The 23560-nt window shown below is 39.8% G+C and overlaps 1 pseudogene; it reads left to right on the top strand.

Moving 5' to 3' along the window:
* Window positions 1–19877: 19877 nt before the first annotated feature.
* Window positions 19878–20847, top strand: LOC122123401 (annotated as a pseudogene).
* The last annotated feature ends 2713 nt before the right edge of the window (window positions 20848–23560 follow it).

Raw genomic sequence — 23560 nt, 5'->3', positions numbered from 1 at the left:
AGCCCTCAGATTTAATCTATTTTAGTATTTAGGATTATACACAAAAGGAAGTGGCACTGTAGCTCAAGTGGTAGAGCACTAGCCTTGAATTGAAGAGCTGAGGGACAGCGCTCAGGCCCAGAGTTCAAGCCTTACAACCGACCAAAAAAAAGAGGATTATACACAAAAACCAAAATCTCATGACTCATTTAAAAAAATTAATTGGATTTTCTTATACATTTTTTAATTTCTACTTTTTATTTCCATATGTATGCTGGGCTTGGAGCTATAAATCAGAGCCTAGGTATTGTCCCAGTTCCTTTTTTTTTTTTTTTTGCCTGTCATGGAGCCTGAACTCTGGTCCTGGGCACTGTCCCTCAGCTCTTCAGCTTGAGGCTAGAGCCATACCACTTGTGCTACTGTGCCACTTCTGGTTTTTCCTGCTTATGTGTTGGTGAGGAATTTAACCCAGGGCCTCATGCATGCAAGGCAAGCACTTTCCCACTGAGTCACTTCCAGTCCCCTCCCAGTACATTTTTAATACTAGCCCTCTAATATGTGAGCCACAGCACAATTCGGAGCTTCTAAAAAAAACCTGTTATTGGCTAATTAGAGTAGAGTTCATGGACTTCCCTGCCTCAGCTGGCCTTGAGTACTGATCCTCAGATGTGAGACCCTTGAGTAAGTACAGTAACAAGTGTAAGCTAACACAATTTTGTTCATTTTAACCTCTGAAATCGGCTCTCCCTTTTCTTCTTCCAATTTTCTTTTCATTTTTTTATTTTATTCTTGTGTGTTCTGGTCCAGGAGCTTGATCTCAAGTTGTGGGTACTGTCCCAGAAATCATTGTCTCATTTCTGCCATTGGAGCCACATCTCAACCCCAGGTGATTTTTGTTTTTCTGTTTTTCTTCTTTTTGGTGGCTCATTGGAGATAAGTGTCTCATACAAAGCCCAGAATGTCTCAGGAAGCAGAAATCTGATTATCAGTTTGAAGTCAGCCTGCACAGAGAATTCCATGAGACTCTTTACCTCTAATTAGCTGGTAGTCATCCCACTGATTAGCTGAGATTAATAGAACACCAGCCTTGAATAAAGTAGAACAAATTCAACCCCCATGACTGGCACACACAGACAATAATGTCCCATGTACTTTCCTGCATGGAATTGCCTTTAAATGTTATTTTCTGATGAGTTCTGGGAAGATGGCGGAGGAGAAGCTGGAGGCTAAACAAGCTCTTGCATAGAAAGCAATTTTAGTGTTCCAATAAACAGTCCTAAGCAAGAGAATCACACCAAGTGTGCCATCACAGGACAGAGAGTTAGGCCAGAGAGGGAAAATCCAGGCAAAGATACAGATATGAGCACTTGCCAGTGTCCACGGATGTGGTGGCAGCAGCGGCAGCCATAGCCGCCATACCTGCAACAAAGAGAATCTGGGACTTAAGTGCCAGACGCGGCAAGTGAACTGTTTCTACTCAACACCAGCAAGAACTGACAAGGGGCACACATCGTCATCCTGAAGTTGGCAGACCAGAGATGAGTCAGAAACCAAGACTCTGGCGTGAGTAGAAGCCTGACATCTTCACTCCTTCTCAGGGAGCAGAAGAGGGAAGGCCAACCCTCCCCCACCCCATTACCATAGATCTCCATCTTGGATACTGAAAAAGCCTGGCTGTGCAGCTAGCTCCAACTCAGGCCTTGGAAGAAAACAAGAGTCATTTAGCAGGTCACAGGAACCTGACCTGACCTGCCAGGCTCAGCTCCTCCCTGGGAAAAGTCATCCAGCTTGGGCAGCCAGCCCCAGGAGTGGCTTTCTTAACTGGGTAAACAGAGCCAGAGGCTGCCCCTCCCTACAGGAGCCTTGACAATCAATTGAAATTCAGTAAACATAAACCCTGAGAATGGCTCTAGGCTGGGCTCTGTGAGTTTCTCAGAAGCTAACTACTCAGGGAAAAGCTGCTGTTTGCTGAAAGGCCTCAACTTTACCCAGAATCTAGCCTCATCACAGCATCTCCAAACTAGATGAAACAGCCATCTCCATCTTTTGTGAAACTCAAAGTTGATCTCTGTCCCATTGAACTAGCCTGGGAGTAGGATCACAAAATCCTTGGTAAAGCAGAGCATTTTTCTGCCTGCTCAAACAAATTGACTAAAGAAACCATCCAAACCACAAGAAAATCAAACACCACAAGCAGACCAGATAATCCAACAAGAGACTGGTTATGGACACAAGGGAGATACATGAACGTTCCATCCCCCCAAAAAATCAAAGATCTCTTTTTTTGTACCTTTTATAAATTTTTTTTCTAAACCTTTTTTTAGATTTTTAACTTTAAAAATTTTTGTTTTCTGTTAACCTTTTTTTCTTCCTCTTATAATTTTTATTTTGGGGTTATATGTCTGTGTGTTTTTTTCTTTTTTAACATTATTTTCTTTTGTTCTTTTGTTCTTTTTTTATTCTGAACATACTGTACAGAGGGGTTACAATTACATGGGAAGATAGAGTACATTTACTATCAAGCATAGTAGCCTCCTCCTTTGTTTACCCTTCACATCCCTTCCCAGCCTCCCAATGCCTTCCCACCCAATCCTCCCCCCCACCAAAGTTGTAAAGTTCGTTTTCCACATGACAACTTGCACTTCTCATTGCTTCAATGGGTCCACCTGTATCCTTATTTAAACGACTTATTTTGCCCCTTCCCCTCCACAAATTATACTGACATCAAATAGAATGAAAGCAGGGGTTATACTGTGGGGGAGGGACATACAAAGCAACAAAGAAATAATCTCATAAATGCGTTAGAAACAAATGCATGAAAGAAAATAAAACATTTAAATACATAACTTAGGGTTCCTTTTCTGCTTGACTCATACATGTACTAGATATTCAAATAAGGGCAACCATGGGACCTATGTTTCTTTGGGCTTGGCTTACTAAACTTAATATAATTTTTTCCAAGTATTTGTTGGTTTCAGATCTCTCCAATATGTTGATGTAGGAACTAAGAGCTATAAACTTGCCTGTGCGGACTGCCTTTGCTGTGTCCTAGAGGTGCTGGTAATTTATGTGCTCATTTTTGTTGAATAACATGAATATTTGAATTTCCTTTCTAATCTCTTCCATGACCCACTCGTGATTCAGCAGAGTGTTGTTCAACCTCCATGTGTTACCGGACTTTCTTTGGTGGCTTTTGGTGTTGAGTTCTAATTTTATTCCCTTGTGGTCTGAAAGAATGCAAAGTATAACTTCAATGTTTCTGAATTTGGACAAGTTTGCTTTGTGGCCTAAAATGTGGTTTATTTTAGAAAATGTTCCATATGCTGCTGAGAAAAATGAGTATTCTGATGCTGCTGGGTGAAATGTTCGATAGATGTCTGTTAAATCTAGTTGATCTATGCAGCTGTTTAGATCTGCGGTTTCTCTGTTGAGTTTTTGCCGAGTTGATCTATCTAGTGGGGAGAGTGGTGTGTTAAAATCCCCAACAATGAATGTCTTTGGATCTATGTGGGATTTGAGGGAAAGTAGTGTTTCTTGGAAAAATTTGGGAGCTCCGTTGTTTGGCGAATAATATCTAGAATTGTAATATCCTCCTAAAGGAGAGATCCGTTAATTATATGTAGCGACCTTCTTTATCTCTTCTAACTAATTTTAATTTGAAGTATACTTTATCTGATATTAAGATTGCAACTCCAGCTTGTATATGGAGGCCATTTGCTTAGTAGATTTTGTTTTAATCTTTCATATTGAAAATGTGTTTGTTTTTATGGGCAAAATTCCTCAAGGCAGCAGAAAGTAGGATCGTGGTTTTTAATCCAGCTAGACAGTCTATGTCTCTTAATTGAAGAGCTAAGTCCGTTAATGTTAAGAAATAGGAGAGAGAGCTATTTGGGAGTTCCTGCCATATTATCCACATTCTTGGGGGCTGTGGCAACTGTGTTCTTCCTATGGTTCTTGGATTCTCAGTTTGGGTGCAGTTTCTTGGCCTCTATTCTGGTCTTCTTGGTTTTCTATGTGTAGGCCATCTTTAAGAACCTTCTGTAGGGCTGGTTTGGTGGAGATGTATTGTTTCAATTTTTCTTTGCTATGGAAGGGTTTTATTTGGCTTTCAGTTATGAAGGAGAGTTTAGCTGGGTACAGTATTCTTGGTTGATATTTGTTTGTTTTTAGGGCATGGCATGCGTCATTCCAGGCTCTTCTTGCTTTGATTGAATCTGCTGAAGAATTTGAGGAGATACTAATTGGTTTCCTTTTATAGGTGATTAATCTTTTCTCCTTGACAGCTTTAAGGATCTTTTCTTTGGTCTGAATTGATCCTGTGTGGATTATAATGTGACAGTGAGATGTCCTATTCTGGTCTGGTCTATTTGGAGTTCTAAAAGCTTCTCCTATCTGAATAGGCCTATCTTTTTACATGTTTGGGAAGTTCTCTGCTAGGATCCTGTTAAACAAATTTCCTAGACCATTAACTTCTATTTCTAGGTGCTCCTGTTCACCCATTATCCTTAGATTAGAGCTTCTGATCATGTCTTCCGAGTGTTGGATAGATCTATCATATTTCTTGGACTTGGATAGTTGTATGTACTTCATCTATAATATCTAGGCTGTCTTCAATTCCCAAGATTCGATCTTCTACATGGTCTAACTTGCTGTCAAGACATTCTACTTTGGTTTTTATTTCTTTTCCTTCTAATTGGTCAGCTTTGATGGCTTCAAATTCTTTGTTGAATTTTGTTTTAGATCTTGTATGGACTTCTTTACTTCCTTAATTTGGTGTTCAGTGTTTATTCTCAAATCACTTAGTTGATTGGTTATGGTTTCCTTGGACTCCCATTCCTTCTGTTGGGTTCCATTCAGCATTCCCTTTGTGGTCTCTGTGACTTCCTTCAGCTCTTTGTTAATGGATCCCATGAATGCCTTTGTGTATTCTCATCCTGCTCTCTCAATTCCTGTATTACTTTTTGCTTAGCTTCCTCCCGTTCGTGGGATTCCTGTAGTTCTCTTTGAGTGTTGTCAGTCTGTTCACGCCATTCCTGCCTTTCTCTTTGAGTATTCTCAAGCTGCTCATGCAAATCCTGTATCAGTTTTTGAGTAGCTTCCTCACGCTCATGATATTCCTGTATAAACCTTTGGATTGCCTCGTCTCTCTCCCTCTCACGCTCATACAGAGTCCTTTGTAGGTTTTCAATCTTTTCCTGCCTTAACCTATTGTTTGCCTCCTCTCTCTCCCTATCATGCTCATACAGAGACCTTTGTATGCTTTCAATCTTTTGATTTATCATGTTTGCCAGCAGTGTTTGTAGAGCTATTTGGGAATTCTCCTCTGGATTATTCATTATCTGTTCTGTCCCCTGATTATCGGGATTGGGAATTGAGATACCCGGATTTGACATTTTTCTTGTGTTTTCTGGCTTACTCTGCCCATTTGAGATGAAAATAGCACCAGTTTTGTGTTAGAACACTATCTTAAGGCAAGCATCAACCCAAGTCTGAATTTGCACAGTCAATAGTCTGCAGATACAATCTAGTTCCACAGGTACATCTATTCAACATCAAACAAATATACGTTAATGGGCTACGGACAGCAAAGAAGAATTTGGAAGACCAGAAATTATTAGGGTTAGGGAGAGATGTGGGTAAAAAATAGGAATAGAGTGATGTGGGAAGAGACAGGGAGAGTTAACTAAGTCCTAATCACAAAGCAGGAAATAGGTTGGATAGTATGAAAGTAGAGAAAGAGAAAAAAAGAAGAAAGAAAAAGGGAAAAAAGAGACCAGAAAACATAGAAAAGAAAAATTTTAAATATTATGCAGAATCGAACACAAGCTATTCAGGGAAGAACGTGAATATAATGAGAGAAGGGGAGGGATATAAAGGAGATGTGAAAATCTTAGAAATTATAATACTTAAAATATTATATAGGTATAAAGAGGTAGTACTGATATTAAGGAATTTAAGTCTCAGAGGTTTTGAATTGAGTAATAAATTTGTGGATTAAGTGTGTACACAATGAGGGATAGGATCTAATAGTCAACTACGGGTTTATCTGAGGATGTGCAGAACAAAAATTAAGTCACATAAAGAAGAATGAAAGAGAAGAAAAAGTGAAAAGGAAAAGAGAGAAAGAAAAAAAGATCAGAAGTTCAGTAGAGCTAAACAAAAAACAAAAAGAAATTTTTTAAAAACAAAGAAAAAAAAGGTAAACGCACACACACATGTACTCCTAAAATAAAAATTATAAGAGGAAAAAAAAGTTACTAGAAAACAATTTTTTTCAAAAAAAATTAAAAATTTTTTTTAGAAAAGAAAAAAAATTTTTATGAAAGGTACAAAACAATGAAGAAGAGAAAAAAAAGTTCTTTCATTTTTGGGGGAGGGTTGGGAAAAATCCTGCATCTCCCTTTTGTCCATAACCAGCCTCTTGTTGGAGTCTCTTGTCTGCTTGTGGTTCTGTGGCTTTGTTGGTTTCTTAAGTCAGTTTGTTTGAACAGGCAGAAAAATGCTCTGCTTTACCCAGGATTTTGCGATCTTCCTCCCAGTTTAGTTCAATGGGAGGGAGATCTGCTTTGAGTATCACAAAAGAGGGAGATGGCTTTTTCCTCAAATTTGGAGAAACTGTGATGAGGCTAGGTTCTGGGTAGAGTTGAGGCCTTTCAGCAATCAGTAGCTTTTCCGGGGGGCTAATTTGTGAGAAACTCACAGAGCCCAGCCTGGAGCCATTCTAAGGGTTTATGTTTACTGAATTTCAATTGTCAGGGCTGCTAAAGGGAGGAGCAATCTCTGGCTCTGATTACCCAGCGAAGAAAGCCACTCCTAAGGCTGGCTCCCAAGCATGCTAACTTTTCCCTGGGTGTAGCTGAGTCTGGCAGTTCAGCTTAGGTTCTCGTGACCTGCTAAATGACTCTAGTTTTCTTCCAAGGCCTGAGTTGGAGCTAGCAGCTCCACTGAGCTTTGTCGGTATCCAAGATGGAGATCTCCAGTACTGGGGGGGAGGGGTGGCCTTCCCTCCTCTGCTCCCTGAGAAGGAGTGAGGACATCAGGCTTCTACTCATGCCAAGTCTTGGTTCTTGTGTTGTCTCTGGTCTGGGAACTGCAGGGTGAAGATGTGCATTCCTTGTTGGTTCTTGCTGGTGTTGAGTAGAATCCGCTCGCCCACTGTGTCTGGCTCCTTAGTCCCAGACTCTCTGTGATTCAGGTATGGTGGGTTCCGCCCCCGCCGCCCCCGCTGCTTCAGCAAGAGCTCAGATCTGTCTCCTTGTCTGAATTTTCCCTCTCTGTCCTAACTCTCTGTCCTGTGATGGCACACTTGTTGTGATTCTCTGGCTTAGGACTGTTCAATGGAACTCTAAAACTGCTTTCTATGTGAATGATTGTTTTACCTCCAGATTCTCCTCTGCCATCTTCCCAGAACTCTCTCTTTTTTTGGGGGGGTCCGGTCATGGGGCCTGAACTCTGGGCCTGGGGGCTGTCCCTCAGCTCTTCAGCTCAAGGCTAGCGCTCTACCACTTGAGCCACAGCGCCTCTTCCGGCTTTTTTCTTTTTGCTTATGTGGTGCTGGGAATCGAACCCAGAGCCTCAGGCATGCAAGGCAAGCGCTCTACCACTAACTCTAGTGATCATTTGATCCTTTTTTTCTTTCCTTCTTGTTCTTTACACGTTTTCTTCTCTTTGATGCTTTGCATGACTTAATTGCTGTTCTCATCCTCATATATTCCCGTAGTTGATTATTTGACTTTAGTCACATTGTGTACACACTTAATCCAGAAATTTATTAGTCAGTTTAAAGCTGCTTAGACTTAAATTCCTTAATAGCAGTACTGCCTCTTAATACCTATATAATATTTTTAGCACTTTTATTTTTAACTTTTCCACATTTCCTTTTATCCCTCCTGTTCTCTTATTTTATCCACATTCTTCTCTGAATATTATGTCTTCATTTGCATAATTTTTAAGTGTTGCAGTTCTTAATTTTAATGTTTGTTTTCCTGTTTTTTCTTGTCTTTTTTTCTTTCTCTTTCTTCTTTTTTTCTCTCTCTACTATCATTCTATCCAAGTTATTTCTCGCTTTGAGTTTAGGATTTGTTATGTTAACTCTCCCACTGCCTTTCCACATCTCTTTATGCCTATTTTTACCACATTTCTCCCTAAACCTAATAATTTATGTTTGCCAACTTATTCTTTGAGGTTCGTGGCCCACTAATACTTAGTTGTTTGAAGTTGAATATATATATATATATATATATATATATATAATTATATTGTAGCTGCAGACTTTTGACTGTGCAACTACAGACTTTGGTTGATGCTTGCCTTAAAATAGTGTGCTAGCACAAAGCTGGTTTATTTTCATCCCAAGTGGGCAGAGCAATCTGGAAAAACACAAGAAAAATGGCAAGTTCAGGTATCTCAACTCCCACTCATAATACTCAGGGGACAAAAAAGATAACGAATAATCCATAAACGTGTTCCCAAAAAGGTCTACAAATACTACTGGTAAACATGGTAAATGAAAAGATTGAAAACCTGCAAAGTACTCTGTATGAGCGTGATAGGGAGAGAGAGGAGGCAAAACAAAGAATATCATGAGTGTGAGGAAGCTACTCAAAGATCGATACAGGAATTGCGAGAGTAGCTTGAGAACACTTAAAGAGAAATGAAGGAATTGCATGAGCAGGCTGGGATCAGTCAAAGAGAAAGTCATGAATGGCCTGAGCAGGCTGAAAACACTCAAAGAGAAGTACAGGAATTGCGTGAATATGAATAAGCTAATCAAAGAGTAATAGAGGAATTGAGAGAGCAGGATGAGAATACAGAAAGATCACTAAAGGCATCCAAAAAATCCATAAACAGAGAGCTCAAACAAGTTAGGGAGGCCACAAAAGGGAACGCTGAACGTAACCCAACAAAAGGAATGGGAGTCCTAGGAAACCATAACTAATCAAATAAGTGATTTGAGAATAAATATTGACACCAAATTAAGGAAGCAAAGATGTCCATACAAGATCTAAAACAAAACTACAACAAAGAATCTGAAGCCATCAAAGGCGACCAACTAGAAGGAAAAGAAATAAAAAACAAAGTAGAAAGACTTGATAGTAGATTAGACCATCCTGAAGATTGAATTTCAGGGATTGAAGTCAGCCTAGTTATTATAGAGAAAGAACATACAATCATCCAAGACTAATCCAAGAAATATGATAGAGCTATTCAACAATTGGAAGACAACATGAGAAGACCTAATCTGAGGATAATGGGTGTAGAGATAGAAGTTAATGGTCTAGGAAATTTGTTTAGGATTCTAGCAGAGAACTTTCCAAACGTGCAAAAAGATAGGCCTATTCAGATACAAGAAGCTTTTAGAACACCAAATAGATGAGACCAGGATAGGGCATGCCACCATCACATTATAATCTACACACGTTCAATTCAGACCAAAGAAAATTTCCTTAAAGCTGTCAAGGAGAAAAGGTCAATCACCAGCAAAGTGAAACCAATTAGAATCACCTCAGATTCCTCAGCAGAAACAATTAATGCCAGAAGAGCCTAGAATGATGTATGCCATGCCCTAAAGACAAACAAATGTCAACCAAGAATACTGTACTCAGATAAACTCTCCTTCATAACCAACTAGATCACAAGAAAGGCCAAGCAACCATACCCAAACTGAGAATCCAAGAGCCATAGGCAGAACCAAGTTGCCGCAGCCCCCAAGAAGGTGGATAAAATGGCAGCAACTCCCAAATACATCAGTCGTATCTCTCAACATTAACGGACTTAACTCTTCAATTAAACGACATAGACTGCCTACTTGGATTAAAAAGCAACATCCTTCTATCTGCTTCTTTCAGGAGTCACATCTTGTCTGTAAAAACAAACACATTTTCAATGTGAAAGGTTGAAACAAAATCTACCAAGCAAATGGCCCCCATAACCAGGCAGGAGTTGCAATCCCAATACCAGATAAAATAGACTTCAAATTAAAATAAGTGAGAAAAGATAAAGAAGGTCTCCACATACTCATTAAGGGATCTCTCCTTCAGGAGGATATTACAATAATAAATATCTGTTCACCAAACAACGGAGCTCCCAAATTTATCCAAGAAACACTACTTTCCCTCAAATCCCACATAGATCCAAAGACACAGGCCAACATTTTTTTAATAGAGACCCAGAAGCATAACAAATCTAAGAAGGGTTGAACAAATGGAATTGCATGAAATTGCATAGATTCTGCATGGCAAAGGACATAGATTGGGAGAAGCCCATGGATTGGGAGAAGGTCTTCACTAGCCATACAACAGACAAGGGTCTCATATCAAAAATATACCTGCAACTCAAAAAATTAAACCCCCCAACAGCAAACCTTCAAAGAAAAAACTGCCCAATAAATAAGTAGGCTAAAGACTTAAAGAGAAACTTCTCTGAAGAGGAAAGAAGGATGGCCAATAGACATATGAAGAAATATTCAACCTCCCTAGCAATAAAAGAAATGCAAATCAAAATAGCATTGAAATACCACCTCACCCCAGTCAGAATGGGTAGAATCAAGAACTCTAATAATAACAGATGCTGGAGGGCATGTCGACATAAGGGAACCTTAATGCATTGTTGGTGGGAGTATAAACTTTTACAACCACTTTGGAAAGTAATATGGAGTTTCCTCAAAAAACTCCACATAGAGCTCCCCTATGATCCAGCAATCCCACTTTGGGGCATTTAACCAAATGTTCACAAACAAAACTACAAGAAAGTTACCAGCACAACTATGTTTATTGCAGCCTTATTTACCATAGCTAAGATATGGAACCAACCCAGATGCCCCTCAGTAGATGAATGGATCACGAAAATGTGGTATATATACACAATGGAATTCTATGCCTCCATCAGAAAGAATGACATTGCCTCATTTGTTAGGAAATGGAAAGATTTGGGAAAAACGGTATTAAGTGAAGTAAGGCAGGCCCAAAGAAACATAGGTCCCATAGCTTCCCCTATTTCTAATAACTAGTATCAGTCTGAGTCAAGCAGAAAAGGTCAGATAAGTTGATTTTAGGGAAATGAACCCTAAAATATTTATTCAAATGTTTTTTTTTCTTTCATGCAATTGTTTCTAAAACATTTATAAGATCATTTCTTTGTTGCTTTGTATGTGCCTCCACCACTGAATAACCCCTGCTTTCACTGTATTTGATGTTGTTATCATTTGTGGAGGGGAAAGGAAAAAACAAATCCTTTAAATAGGCATATAGGTGGACCCATTGCAACGAGACGTACAAGTCATTATGTCAAAAACGAACTTTACAACTTTGGTGGGGGAATGAGGGTTGGGTGGTGGGACGGGGGGGAGAATGGGATGGGTAGGGGAAACAAAGGAGGAGGCTACAATGCTTTATGAGAAATGTACTCATTGTCTTGCCCATGTAATTGCAACCCCTCAGTACAGTATTTTCACAATAAAATAAGTGGTCTATTTTGGAAAATGTTCCATGTAGTGGTGAGAAAAAAGTGTATTGTGATGCTGCTGGGTGAAATATTCAGTAGTTGTCTGTTAAATCTAGCTGATCTAGGCAGTTCTTTAGATCTGCATTTTCTCTATTGAGTTTTGTCGAGTTGATCTATCTAGTGTGGATAGTGGTCTGTTAAAGTCCCCAACAATTCCTGTCTTTGGATCAATTTGAGATTTTGGGGAAAGTAGTATTTGTTGGATAAATCTCTGTGATCCATTGTTTGGCGAATATATTTATTATTGTAATATCCTCCTGAAAGGAAGATCCCTTATTTCGTATGTAGCGACCTTCTTTATCTCTTCTCACTAATTTTAATTTGAAGTCTATTTTATCTGATATTATGATTGCAATTCCTGTCTGTTTATGGGGGCCATTTGCTTGGTAGATTTTGTTCCAGAATTTCACGTTCAAAGTGTGTTTGTTTTTATGAGCAAGGTATGATTCCTGAAGGCAGGAGATAAAAGGATGTTGCTTTTTAATCCATCTAGACAGTGTATGTCGCTTAATTGGAGAGTTAAGTCCGTTAATGTTGAGAGAAAGGACTGAGAAGTGTTTGGTAGTTTCTGCCATTTTATCCACCTTCTTGGGTGCTGCGGCAACTTGGTTCTTCCTATGGTTTTTGGATTCTCAGTTTGGGTTCCGTTTCTTTGCCTTTATTGTGGTCTTGTCGGTTCTGTCTGTGTAGAACATCTTTAAGTATCTTTTGTAGGAACGGTTTGGTGGAGATATTTTTTTCTCAGTTTTTCTTTGCTATGGAAGGTTTTTATTTCACCTTTGGTTATGAAGGAGAATTTAGCTGTTTACAGTATTCATGGTTCATACTTCGTCTTTAGGTCATGGCATGCATCATTCCAGGCTCTTCTTGCTTTAATTTTCTCTGCTGAAAAAAATGAAGTTATTCTAATTGTTTTCCCTTCATAGATGATTGATCTTTTTTCCTTGACAGCTTTAAGGATCTTTCCCTTGGTCCGAATTGATCTTGTGCATATTATAATGTGACGGTGGGATGTCTTGCTCTCGTCTGGTCTATTTGGGGTTCTAAACGTTTATTGTATCTGAATAAGCCTATCCTTTTGCATGTTTGGGAATTTCTCTGCTAGGATCCTGTTAAACAAATTTCCTAGACCATTATCTTCTGTTTCTAGGTGCTCCTCTACACCCATTGTTCTAGATTAGGCTTTCTGATGGTGTCTTCCAATTGCTGAATATATCTATCATATTTCTGGATTTGTCTTGGATAGTTGTACATTCTTTCTCTATAATATCTAGCCTGTCTTCATTCACCGAAATTCGATCTTCTGCATGGTCTAACCTACTGTCAAGACTTTCTTCTTTGTTTTTCATTCATTTTCCTTCTAATTGTTTGGTTTTGATGACTTCAAATTCTTTTTGGGAGCTTTGTTTTAGATCTTGTATGGACTTCTTTACTTCCTTAATTTGGTGTTCAGTTCTTATTCTCAAATCACTTAGTTGCTTGGTTATGGTTTCCTTATACTCCCATTCCTTCTGTTGGGTTCAAATCAGCATTCCCTTTGTGGTCTCCCAGAATTCTTTCAGCTGTCTGTTTATGGATTCCATGAATGCCTCTATTGATCTTTGTTTATTCTTGTCCCTCCCTTGCAATTCCTGTATTACTCTTTAATTAGCTTCCTCATGTTCATGCAATTGCTGTAGTTCTCTTTGACTGTTATCAGCCTGTTCACGCAATTCCTGACATTCTCTTTGTCTGTTTTCAGCCTGCTCATGCAATTCCTGTATTTCTCTGATGGTTCTCAGCCTGTTCACACAGTTCCTTTATTTCTCTTTGAGTGTTCTCAACCTGTTCACGCATTACTGTATCAACCTTTGAGTAGCTTCCTCATGCTCATGAGATTACTGTATTGATTTTTGGTTTGCTTCCTCTCTCTCCCTATCATGTTCACACTGAGTCCTTTGCAGGTTTTCTATCTGTTCATTCACCATGTTTCCCAGTAATATTTATTGAGCTTTTGGAGAACTCTCCTCTGGAATACTGGTTATCATGAGTGGGAGTTGAGATACCAGGACTTGGATTTTTCTTGTGTTTCTCTGGCTTGTTCTGCCCATTTGATATGAAAGTAACACCAATTTTCTGCTAGAATACTTTTTCAAGGCATACATCAACCAAAGTCCTGTAGTTGCACAGGCAAAAGGACTCAGATATAATCTAGTTCAACAGATACAATCTATTCAACATCAAACAACTATGGATTAAAGGGCTAACAACAGCAAGGAAGAATTTGGCAAACCAGAAATTATTATATTTAGGGACAAATATGAGGAAATATAAGATTAGAAGAATGTGGAGAGGTAAAAAGAAAGTGAATTTAACCAAGTTCGAATCTCAAAGAGGGAAATGGATTGGACAGAATAGTAGGAGAGAGAAAAACACAGACAAGAAAAAATGGGAAAAACAAATATTAAATTTAATAAATGAATCTTTAAAATTATCTAAGTTTAAGGTGATATTGATTGAAGAAAAAGATACGATGACAGGAGGGGAGGGATAGAAAGAAGACATGAAAAACTAAAAACAAAAAATTCTCAAAAATTATATAGGTCTAAAGAAATAATACTGCTATTACAGAATTTAAGGCTAAGAAGTTTTGAATTGAGTAATAAAATTCTTGATTAAGTCTGTATACAATGGGAGTAAGGTCTAATATTTGACGATGGGCATATATCTGAGGATGAGCAGAACAGCAAATAAGTCACACAAAAAACAAGGAAACAGAAGAAAATATGAAAAGAATGAAAAAAAAGAAAAAAGGACCAAAAGGTCATTAGAGATTTAAACAAAGTACACTCACACACACATACACCTAAAATAAAAATTAGGAGGGGAGAAAAAAAGATTAATAGAAAACAATTTTTTAAACTAAAAATTAAAAAAGGAACAAAAAGAGTTCTTTTGTGTTTTTTTTTGGGGGGGGGGGTGAGAATTAGATGGGAAGATCCTGTATCTTCCTGTGTCTGTAACCAGTCTCCTGGTGCAGTCTCTAGTCTGCTTGTGGTGTTTGGTTTGCCTGTGACTATAGTAGAAGGCTCAGGATGGAGAGAGCAAACTCTCATTTTCCTTGTCACCAATATGCCCACAACATCGATTGTTCCATCTTAACTATTTGGATGGACATATACCCTGATGATTTTTATGAGCACAAGAAACTTGACATCCTGAAAAAACTTACACAGTATGACAGGCTCAACATGCCCTCTTCAGACTTGCTGTTCTGCTTACATATTCTTCTGGACCAGCTGGAGCAACGCATGGCCCGTGAGACCAAGAAAAAGAGTAAATAGTCCTTGTTTAGATGCCTTAGAGCTTGTGAGTAGGGATGGAACCTAGGTCTCAAGGGATGGGCCTGCTTGGCCAAAAGCCCTTTGTACTACCCAGCTTGGCAAAACGTCCTTTTATGGATGTTCTATGCCGGGTAATGTCTGTTCCTTTTTATTAAAAGAACTTGGACATAACCACTCATTAGAAACACCCTACCGTCTCATCAGTGTTCAGTCCAAACTCAAGTTCTACAGCTTCTCCTACTAAATCCTCATAGTTTAGTCACACTTTAACTTCTAGAGTGTACTCTAAGACTCCTGTACCTATTTCCATTCTTATGTTTGTGTCACTGTAGAGAACTTCCTGCTGAACTCCAGATAAAGAACCCATCAGTGATGTCGTGTATGGTGACTGATGGAGATTGGAAGCCAACACAGGACTCCAGAAAGCATGTGAACATAGAGGCTTTTTTCAATGTGTAGAAAGGCCCAACTAGGTTTTGAGCCCTGTGGACATCCCACTGGTTCTGAACTCCACATGTTATGTAGGTGTACCTACCTGCACATACCACCAAGGAAGAAGATGATCCAGAATGTCTTCCATTGATGTCCACAATTCACCTAGATCACATCCAAACCAGTAAAAAAATGTTTTGGTCTTGGAGTGCAGGGTAAATATGTGCTAATGGAAAATGACCCCAGTCTATGTTCAGGAAAACCAATAAGTTAGGTCCAAAGTCTAGATTCAGTTGAGCAAAGGGAATCTGTCCTCACAGAATATCCAGACCAATCTGTCCTTCTGCTGGGGATCCAATTTCCAATTGAGAAATAAGATCTGTCCCTTCCTAGACTCAGGAAGAAAATACTGCCTTTAATGAGGAAGTAGATCCTTTTGAGGACTCTGAGGCAGAATTTGTTTCTGAAGGCAACTTAGAAGACAATCCAGATTTAGAGATTGCTTCCCCCCTTATTTAGAAAATCTTTATATTTCTTTTTGGTCCTGATTGTTGTAAAATGATCATTCTAGTTATTTTCCTAACGTTATTAAAATGTCAATGTTTATGTTATGTTATACAATTCATGAGCCTTAAAATGTGTTTTCAACCTACGATGTAAAGCACCGTGCACATGTGTTCTGTGTGTGGGAAAACAGAGTGACAGGGGGATGAACAAGAGAGCCTACTGGATATAAAGGGAATGGTTAAGTGCAACTCCCTAGTTGCAAGGAAGTCAGGCCATGCCTGAATGTGGTGATAAGGTGGCTACAAAAGATCTAGGACATACCAGATCAGATGACCTAGAAAGCTGTTCTGTCAATTGGGACATATGCTACAATACTTATAGTGGTATGTGGGACTTTCTTCCAACAGTGAGTTCAAGCCTGTATACATATTCATTGTGCTTTGGGAAATACTGAAGAAAAATTTGGCTCCATTAACATAAAAATTCTACTTAGGGCTGAATATATTTGACAAAATACATAAGAAATATCAACACTGGAAAGTATAAGCAATCATCAATAGAAGAAAGAAGGCTTACATAGATGGACAAACAAAATCAGGAAGCAATTAAATCAGTTATATGGAAATACATGTTATATTCATTACATTTTATATAGTATATTATATGATATATAAGATCAAATATGATTTTTCATACTACAAGGGCTTTTAACTTTTTCAATCTTAAGTAATTTTTTCACATAATATTAGTGTAAAACATTATTGGGGAAAGTGGTAATATAACTTTGATTATAATTATATGAATACATATTTTTGTGTTTCTAGGTATAACACTGATTATAAATAGATGAATAAACATAAACATATATTTGTATATCTGTCTATGAGGTGAATATAATTAAACAGGCTACACGATGTATAAAAAGGCAGTTATGAGTTAGTGTATGAGACTCAGGCCTGTAATCCTAGTGATGTGGGAAGCTGAGTTCTGAGTTTTAGTTTCTCTTACTCCCATGCCATTAGATTTTCAGAGGAGACCTGGTCCCTCAAGTGTAGCCAAGCGACACATATGCAGTAGGATCACACTCTGTGACCCCAGAGGAAAGTCAGTAGAAATCAGGACAAGCCTCTTATGCTATGACAGTCTACTCAGTTCCTGTGCCAAGATGGACATCTGTAGAACATCAGATGGAAAGTTGGCATTCCCTCCCAAAATGTTTTTGACTATCCTGAATTAAACCTTTTTTCCCTTCCCAAGCTGCAAACACATAGAAATATGTCAAGGGCTCAAGAGAGATGGACAAAGACATACAAATACATAAAATTATGTACTTTTTTTGGGGGGGGTCCAGTTGTCAGCTTGAACTCTGGGCCTGGGTACTATCCCTCAGCTCTTCAGCTCATGGCTAGCGCTCTACCACTTGAGCCACAGAGCCACTTCTGGCTTATTTTCTTTTTGCTTATGTGGTTCTGAAGAATCGAACCCAGGGCCTCATGCATGCAAGGCAAGCACTCTACCACTGAGCCACCTTCCCAGCCCCCAAATTATATACTTTGTTTCAGTAATTCAATGACAAATTATCAAAGGCATATCTTGATTTTTCTTTTTTTAATGGAAATGGGAATATACACTGAGTGCATTAGGGAGTAGGTGATAGTTTGGATGCTGAGTTGTGGAATGCACTCCTGGGCATGGGAGACACTTGCTTTTGAGAACTTGTGTGGGGAAGCGTCTCCGCACACAGCTTCACAAAACAATGCCCATAACTTGTATGGTGTCATAGCCATCTTTCCATAGCAGCAAATAGGTGTCAGGCACTTATCTTTCTCTGAAGTGGACTCAGCAACACAGAAAGGCACTAAGAATGAGAGGGAATGACTGCTAGCCACCAGATATCAGCTTCAAGAGCTGTCCTGACCAGAATCTAGGATAAATTGAGCTAGAGAAGGCTGATCCCCATGCAAGGCTCCTGAGCACTAAGGACCAGGCACTATTATAGGTGTTGGAGAAACAAGTGAATGTGGCTCTCTCCTCATCAATTTCATGCTGAAAAGAAAACCAGAAATCATGATAATTTTTATAAATCAGAGACATGACATTGGTAGTTTTGTCGCAACAATTTCACAGCGGGTATGTGAGGAGATATCCCTGAGGAGGAGATAGTTAACCTGAGATCCATCATTCATGCAATTAACTAGAAGCAGGTACTCCAGGCAGTAAGAGCAGCAACTACATCCCTCAGTGATGGGAAAGGACGTAACTTGCTTCAGAAAAAGAAAACATCACTGACGTGCTTGCTTGTGAAGTAAGAAAAAAAGGTACAAGGAAGAAAAAAAGATCAGACATGAAGATCAGAATAAATTATATAGATATTGGATGCTGCGAGTTACAAGTAGAAAAATTCTGATGTTATTCTAAATCTGACATGACCCACTGGAACCAAAGTGCTCAAATAGTACCTAGACACATCTGATTCACCTATATACTTTTAAAATGTGATTCTAGCCAGAATCTGGTGGCTCACAACTGGAATGCTAGCTACTTGGGAGGCTAATACCTGAGGATCAGGTTTGAAGCAAGCCCAAAGAGGAAATTTTGAAAGACTCATCTCCAATTAACCAACAAAATTATGGACATGAAGCTGTGTTCAACTGGTAGAGCACTAGCCATGATAAAAAATTAAGGGACAGCACCCAGGCTCTAGGTTCAAATCCCTGGACTTCACAAAACAAAGAAGTCAACAAATAAAATTTGGTGCTCAGTCGATCAGCACTTAGCATTCTACTTCAATGTATTTAGTATGAGCCTAGGAAGTTACATCCTTAGCAAATGCTCTCCCCTCATATTCTGCTTCATTACCAGTATTCAAACCCCTGGCATTACCAAAGTCTCCTCCCAGTTAGCATAGCAGTCTACCACTGGAAATTAATAGATATATTTTGATTAATCATAATCTATCCACACACATCAAATGAGTAGTAGCCACATTCCACTATTCTGAATGTTTTTGCTCCCCCTTTGAGTTAATAAGCCTTACCATTAAAAACTATAGAATACTTATCAAATTAAGTCAACAGTCATCATTCTTCCACCCAATCTTGTAACCTATGTTATGCGGTTTTTTTTTTGTTGTTTCTTTGATGTTGGTGCCCTGTATCTTGTATAAACATTTCTCTAGCTTGGGGGGTGAAGGAAAAAAACCAAATGCTTAACTAGGGATACAGTTTGACCCATTTTAACAATGAAATCAAGACACTATGTTCCAAAACGAACTTTACAATTTATGCAGGGAGTGGGGAGGTGGGATGGAAAGGAGTAGTTGTGGAGGTGGAAGGGTAGGGATGGTAGGGGAAAAACAAGGGAGGAAGTAACAATGCTTGAGAGGAAATGAACTCATTACCTACCTTATGTAACTGTAATCTCTTTGTACATTATTTTTACAATAAAAATATATTAAAAAGGATGAAAAGACCCAGAAATAAAACTACATACTTACAATCATCTGATATTCGACAAAAGAGCAAAAGATGTAATGTGGAAAAAACATAGCCTTGCTGGGTGCCTGTGGCTCATGCGTTTAACGTAGCTACTCAGAAGGCTGAGATCTGAGGATGGTTGTTGAAAGCCAGCAGGGCCAGGCAAGTCCATGAGACTCTTAGCTCCAATAAACCACAAGAAAATGGGAAGTAGAACTGCGGTTCAAGTACTAGCCTGGAGATGAAATGCAAGGGGGTAGCTCCGAGGCCCAGAGTTCAAGCCCCATGACCAACACACACAGACACACACACACACACACACACACACACACACACACACACACACACACACACCCCACATACACACACATCATAGCCTCTTCAACTATTGGTGTTGGGAAAACTGGACATCCATAGGCAGAAAACTAGAAGTGGATCTCTGCTTGCACTAACATCAACTCAAAATGGATTAACTACATTAAAATCAGCCAGACTACTATAAGACAGAAAAAGGGTGATATTAGAACTTATCGCTATTGAGGTGTGAGCTGGGCAGCTGCATGCCGAGCAATAGTAGTTGCGCTCCAGATCCTGCAATCTCACACCGCGTGCCTCACCCGGTAACCACTTACTCCAGTTGGCCCCTGCGACAGGTGCCATGCATCGAGCGGCGCCCCGCGCTCTGGGCAGCTCTGCTCACTGCCCAGACCCTGTTCCTCGGGCTGCCGGTTACGAGGGTCCCATTGTACGCTGCGAGCCCTGTGATGCAAACGCGCTGGCCCAGTGCAAGGGTGTGCCGAGCTGGTGCGCGAGCCAGGCTATGGCTGCTGCCTGACATGTGCTCTGCGCGAGGGCCTACCGTGCGGTGTCTACACAGAACGCTGCAGCTAGGGGCTCATCTGCCAGCTGCCACTGGGTGAGCCATGCCCACTGCAGGCGCTGCTGGATGGCCGCTGGTTCTCTGCCAACGCCAGCATCCCGGCCGACTGAGGCCTACCTGCTGCTGGCGCCCTCCGCCTCAGAAAATGCTAGTGAGTCGGAGAAGGACCGAGGCACAGGGAGCGTGAAGAGCCATGCCACACATAGGGTGCCTGACTCCAAGTTCCATTCCATTCACGCAAAGCTGGATACCATCAAGAAAGGTCATGCGAAGGACAACCAGCGCTACAAAGTTGACTATGAGTCCCAGAGCATGGACACCCAGACCTTCTCCTCGGAGTCCAAACGGGAGACAGAATATGGTCCCTGCCTTAGAGAGGTGGAAAACACCCTGACTCACCTGAAGTTCCTCAGTGTGCTGAGTCCCAGGGGTGTGCACATCCCCAGCTGGAACAAGAAAGGATTTTATAAGAAGAAGCAGTGTAGCCCCTCCAAAGGCAGAAAGCGGGGCTTCTGCTGGTGTGTGGACAAGTATGGTCAGCCCCTCCCAGGCTTCGACAGCAAGGGCACAGATGACATGCACTGCCTCGGCATGCAGAGGCAGTAAACCCCACTGCATCAGTTAAATTGGAGCTCCAACACGCCTTACTTTGCACAAAAGACTGCCACGGACAGAACAGCACCTGCCTACAGCCTCAACTTATATTTCTTTTTGTGATGACCTGTTTTTTTGTGTGTGTTTTTTTTTTAAGAAAACCAAAGTTAAGACAGAGATTTTTGAAATGTCTGTTGTTCCTTTAAATGGTAAACTTGAGCATCTTTCCACTTTTCAGTGGTCAGAAAAGTAAATTAATTTCTCTGTTGCTTTCTGTAAAAATAACTGATACTCCTGTCCAAAGCAGTGGATTTGATCCCCTTCTAGAATCCTCTCCACATCTGCCAATTGGAACAGCTGACCTTCTGCCTCGCTCACTTCAGTGGCTATTGTAGAAGACACCTCCTCGTTGCCCTCCGCCCTGCTCAGGCCTCATGGAGAACAGGAATGTCAGAAACTCCAGTCACCTGAACATCTCTACCATACATGAGACCCGTGGCCCTCCTGGAACTATCTTTGATTCCAAGCCATGGACCCCTGGGCCACAAAGCTTCTTCATTATCTGCAAGTGACTTGATCTGCTTGGAAAATACTGGAGAGATTGAGGTGGAATATAACAGACCAAGAAAGTTCTATAAAACTGACCAAAAAAGTTCTAGCACATTCTGGGAAACTTGTAAATGCAGATCTTTCTGACTTCCCTCCATTAGGCAGCTTTTCAAGGATGGACCCCAAAGGAAGGCCCAGGGTGGCCTTGGCTGTGGTCCAGCAGGGCATGGGGGAGGCTGGGAGTGTGCCCCACACCTCACCAGTAAGGGAGTAATCGCTCTGGAGACAACAACAAAATGTTTTCTAATTTAACTCCTAGTTTGGGGTTGAGGATAATAAACTATTTAAAGGCAAAAGTTTATTTTCACCCCTCACTTTATTCTTGACCTAACAAAACAATGGTGTTTAATGTTATCTAAACAGGAAAGATGAACAGCTTGTTGAGAGAGCCTCATAGGGACACTGGGAACACATAGAGAATAACGTGTTTGTTGAACTTGGAGTCCAACTTATACTTTATAATTCACACATATATGCAGAGAGAGAGATACGTTCTCAATAGTTAATATTGTATACAGCATAGCCCAACTATAATAGGATCCATACTAGATAATCCTAGATAGTGTTAGATACTAGAAGGCGTAACTATGGCCGTGACCAGGAGAGGACACTCAGTCCAGGTTGGGCTTTTCTCTCCCCAAGGCCAAACCCATGGCAGTGCTAAGTGTGTGCCTATTGTCCTGCCCTACTCTGCAGAGAACTCTCCTTAAGAAAACAAAGAGGCCTCAAGACAGTCTGCCTACTTATTACAAGCTTTCCTTTATTTTTTTTAATTTTTTGGGGGGGAAAGTATTTTTTGAAAAGTTTTGTCTTGCGATGTATTTATAAAAGTAAATAAAGTTTTTACCATTAAAATAATCATTAAAAAAAAGAACTTATAGGTACTGGCAGGAACTTCCTGAATAGAATCCCAGGGGCATAACAGATAGGAAAGAGACCCAACAAATGGGACTACATCAAAGGAAAAAACCTACACAGGCTAGAGACATAGCCACTAAACTAAAAAGACAGCCAACAAATTGGGAAAAGATATTCACCTGCAATACATCAGATAAAGGGCTAATTCTCAATGTATACATAAATCTCAAGAAACAACCCCTCCGGAAACTAATAAACCAATCACCAAATGGGCAGAGGAGCTAAAGGGAGACTTCTCATAAGAAGAGGTAAGAATAGCAAAGAAACGTATCAGGAAGGTTCATCATCCCTGGCCATAAAGAAAATATAAATCAAAGTAATCCTGAGATACCATCTTATCCAAATATCTTGAATTAGACAACAAATGTTGGTGGGGAAGTGGAGAAATTAGAAAATGGCAAGGACATATATACAACCATGTTCCTTGCTGCTCAATTCACAGTGACAAGAAATGTACACAACCCAGAAGCCCCACAATAAATGAATGGAACCAATAATTATTCCATCTATATACAATGAAATTTTACAGAGCCATTAGAAAGGCTGTCATTTGCAGGGAAATGGATGACACTAGAATAAATCATGTTAAGAAAGTTAAGTGAACATCAAATTGACAAATGGTACCTGTTCCCCTGATATGTAGAAGAAAGGTTTAAAACACAATGGGATATGACATACTGTACAGGACTCTAGGCATCATTTACAATAAGAACAGAAGAGGAAGCATTTGGCGAAAATCACAAAGTTGTAATACCCAAGCACCTTTTCTATATATTATATATATATATATATATATATATATATATATATAGAGAGAGAGAGAGAGAGAGAGAGAGAGAGAATTGAATTGCAATGATAAGGAAACAAAGGAACTTTTCTTAATTTGTCTTTTCATTTTCTGATGAGTCTGTATTCTTCACCTAATATACAAGGAAGATGGGGGAAGGGCACAGAATTAGTGGGAAGTGGGTGAAAAAAATGCAGCACCAGAGCCCTCTGGCTTTACTGGACATTGATGAAAATGAACCATGCAAGTTGAGGGTCAAGATGGGAGGGAGGGTATGGAAGAGAATGTGGGAACAGATGAGATTATGTAAAAGGAAGGAAATGTACTAGTTAGCTGACATACAGAAAGGTAACCCTGCTCTATATCACCGCTAAAACAATTTTTTTTTTAAAGAAGAGTGTTCCCAAATAAGAACATATGAGAATAGGAAAATACAGAGCAGATAATTCTTTTTTTATGTCTTTGGTATCTGATAGTTTCAATCAATAGCTATTGTCCTACCAACTGAGTCATACCTCTAAACCCAAAAGTCCTTACAATATTCAAATTTGTC

The sequence above is a fragment of the Dipodomys spectabilis genome, unplaced genomic scaffold (assembly GCF_019054845.1).
Source record: "Dipodomys spectabilis isolate Male_0828 unplaced genomic scaffold, ASM1905484v1 ptg000228l, whole genome shotgun sequence".
In the NCBI taxonomy this organism is placed as follows: Eukaryota; Metazoa; Chordata; class Mammalia; order Rodentia; family Heteromyidae; genus Dipodomys; species Dipodomys spectabilis.
Note: the sequence above shows the minus strand (reverse complement) of the source record. Positions and strands in the feature narration are given on the sequence as shown.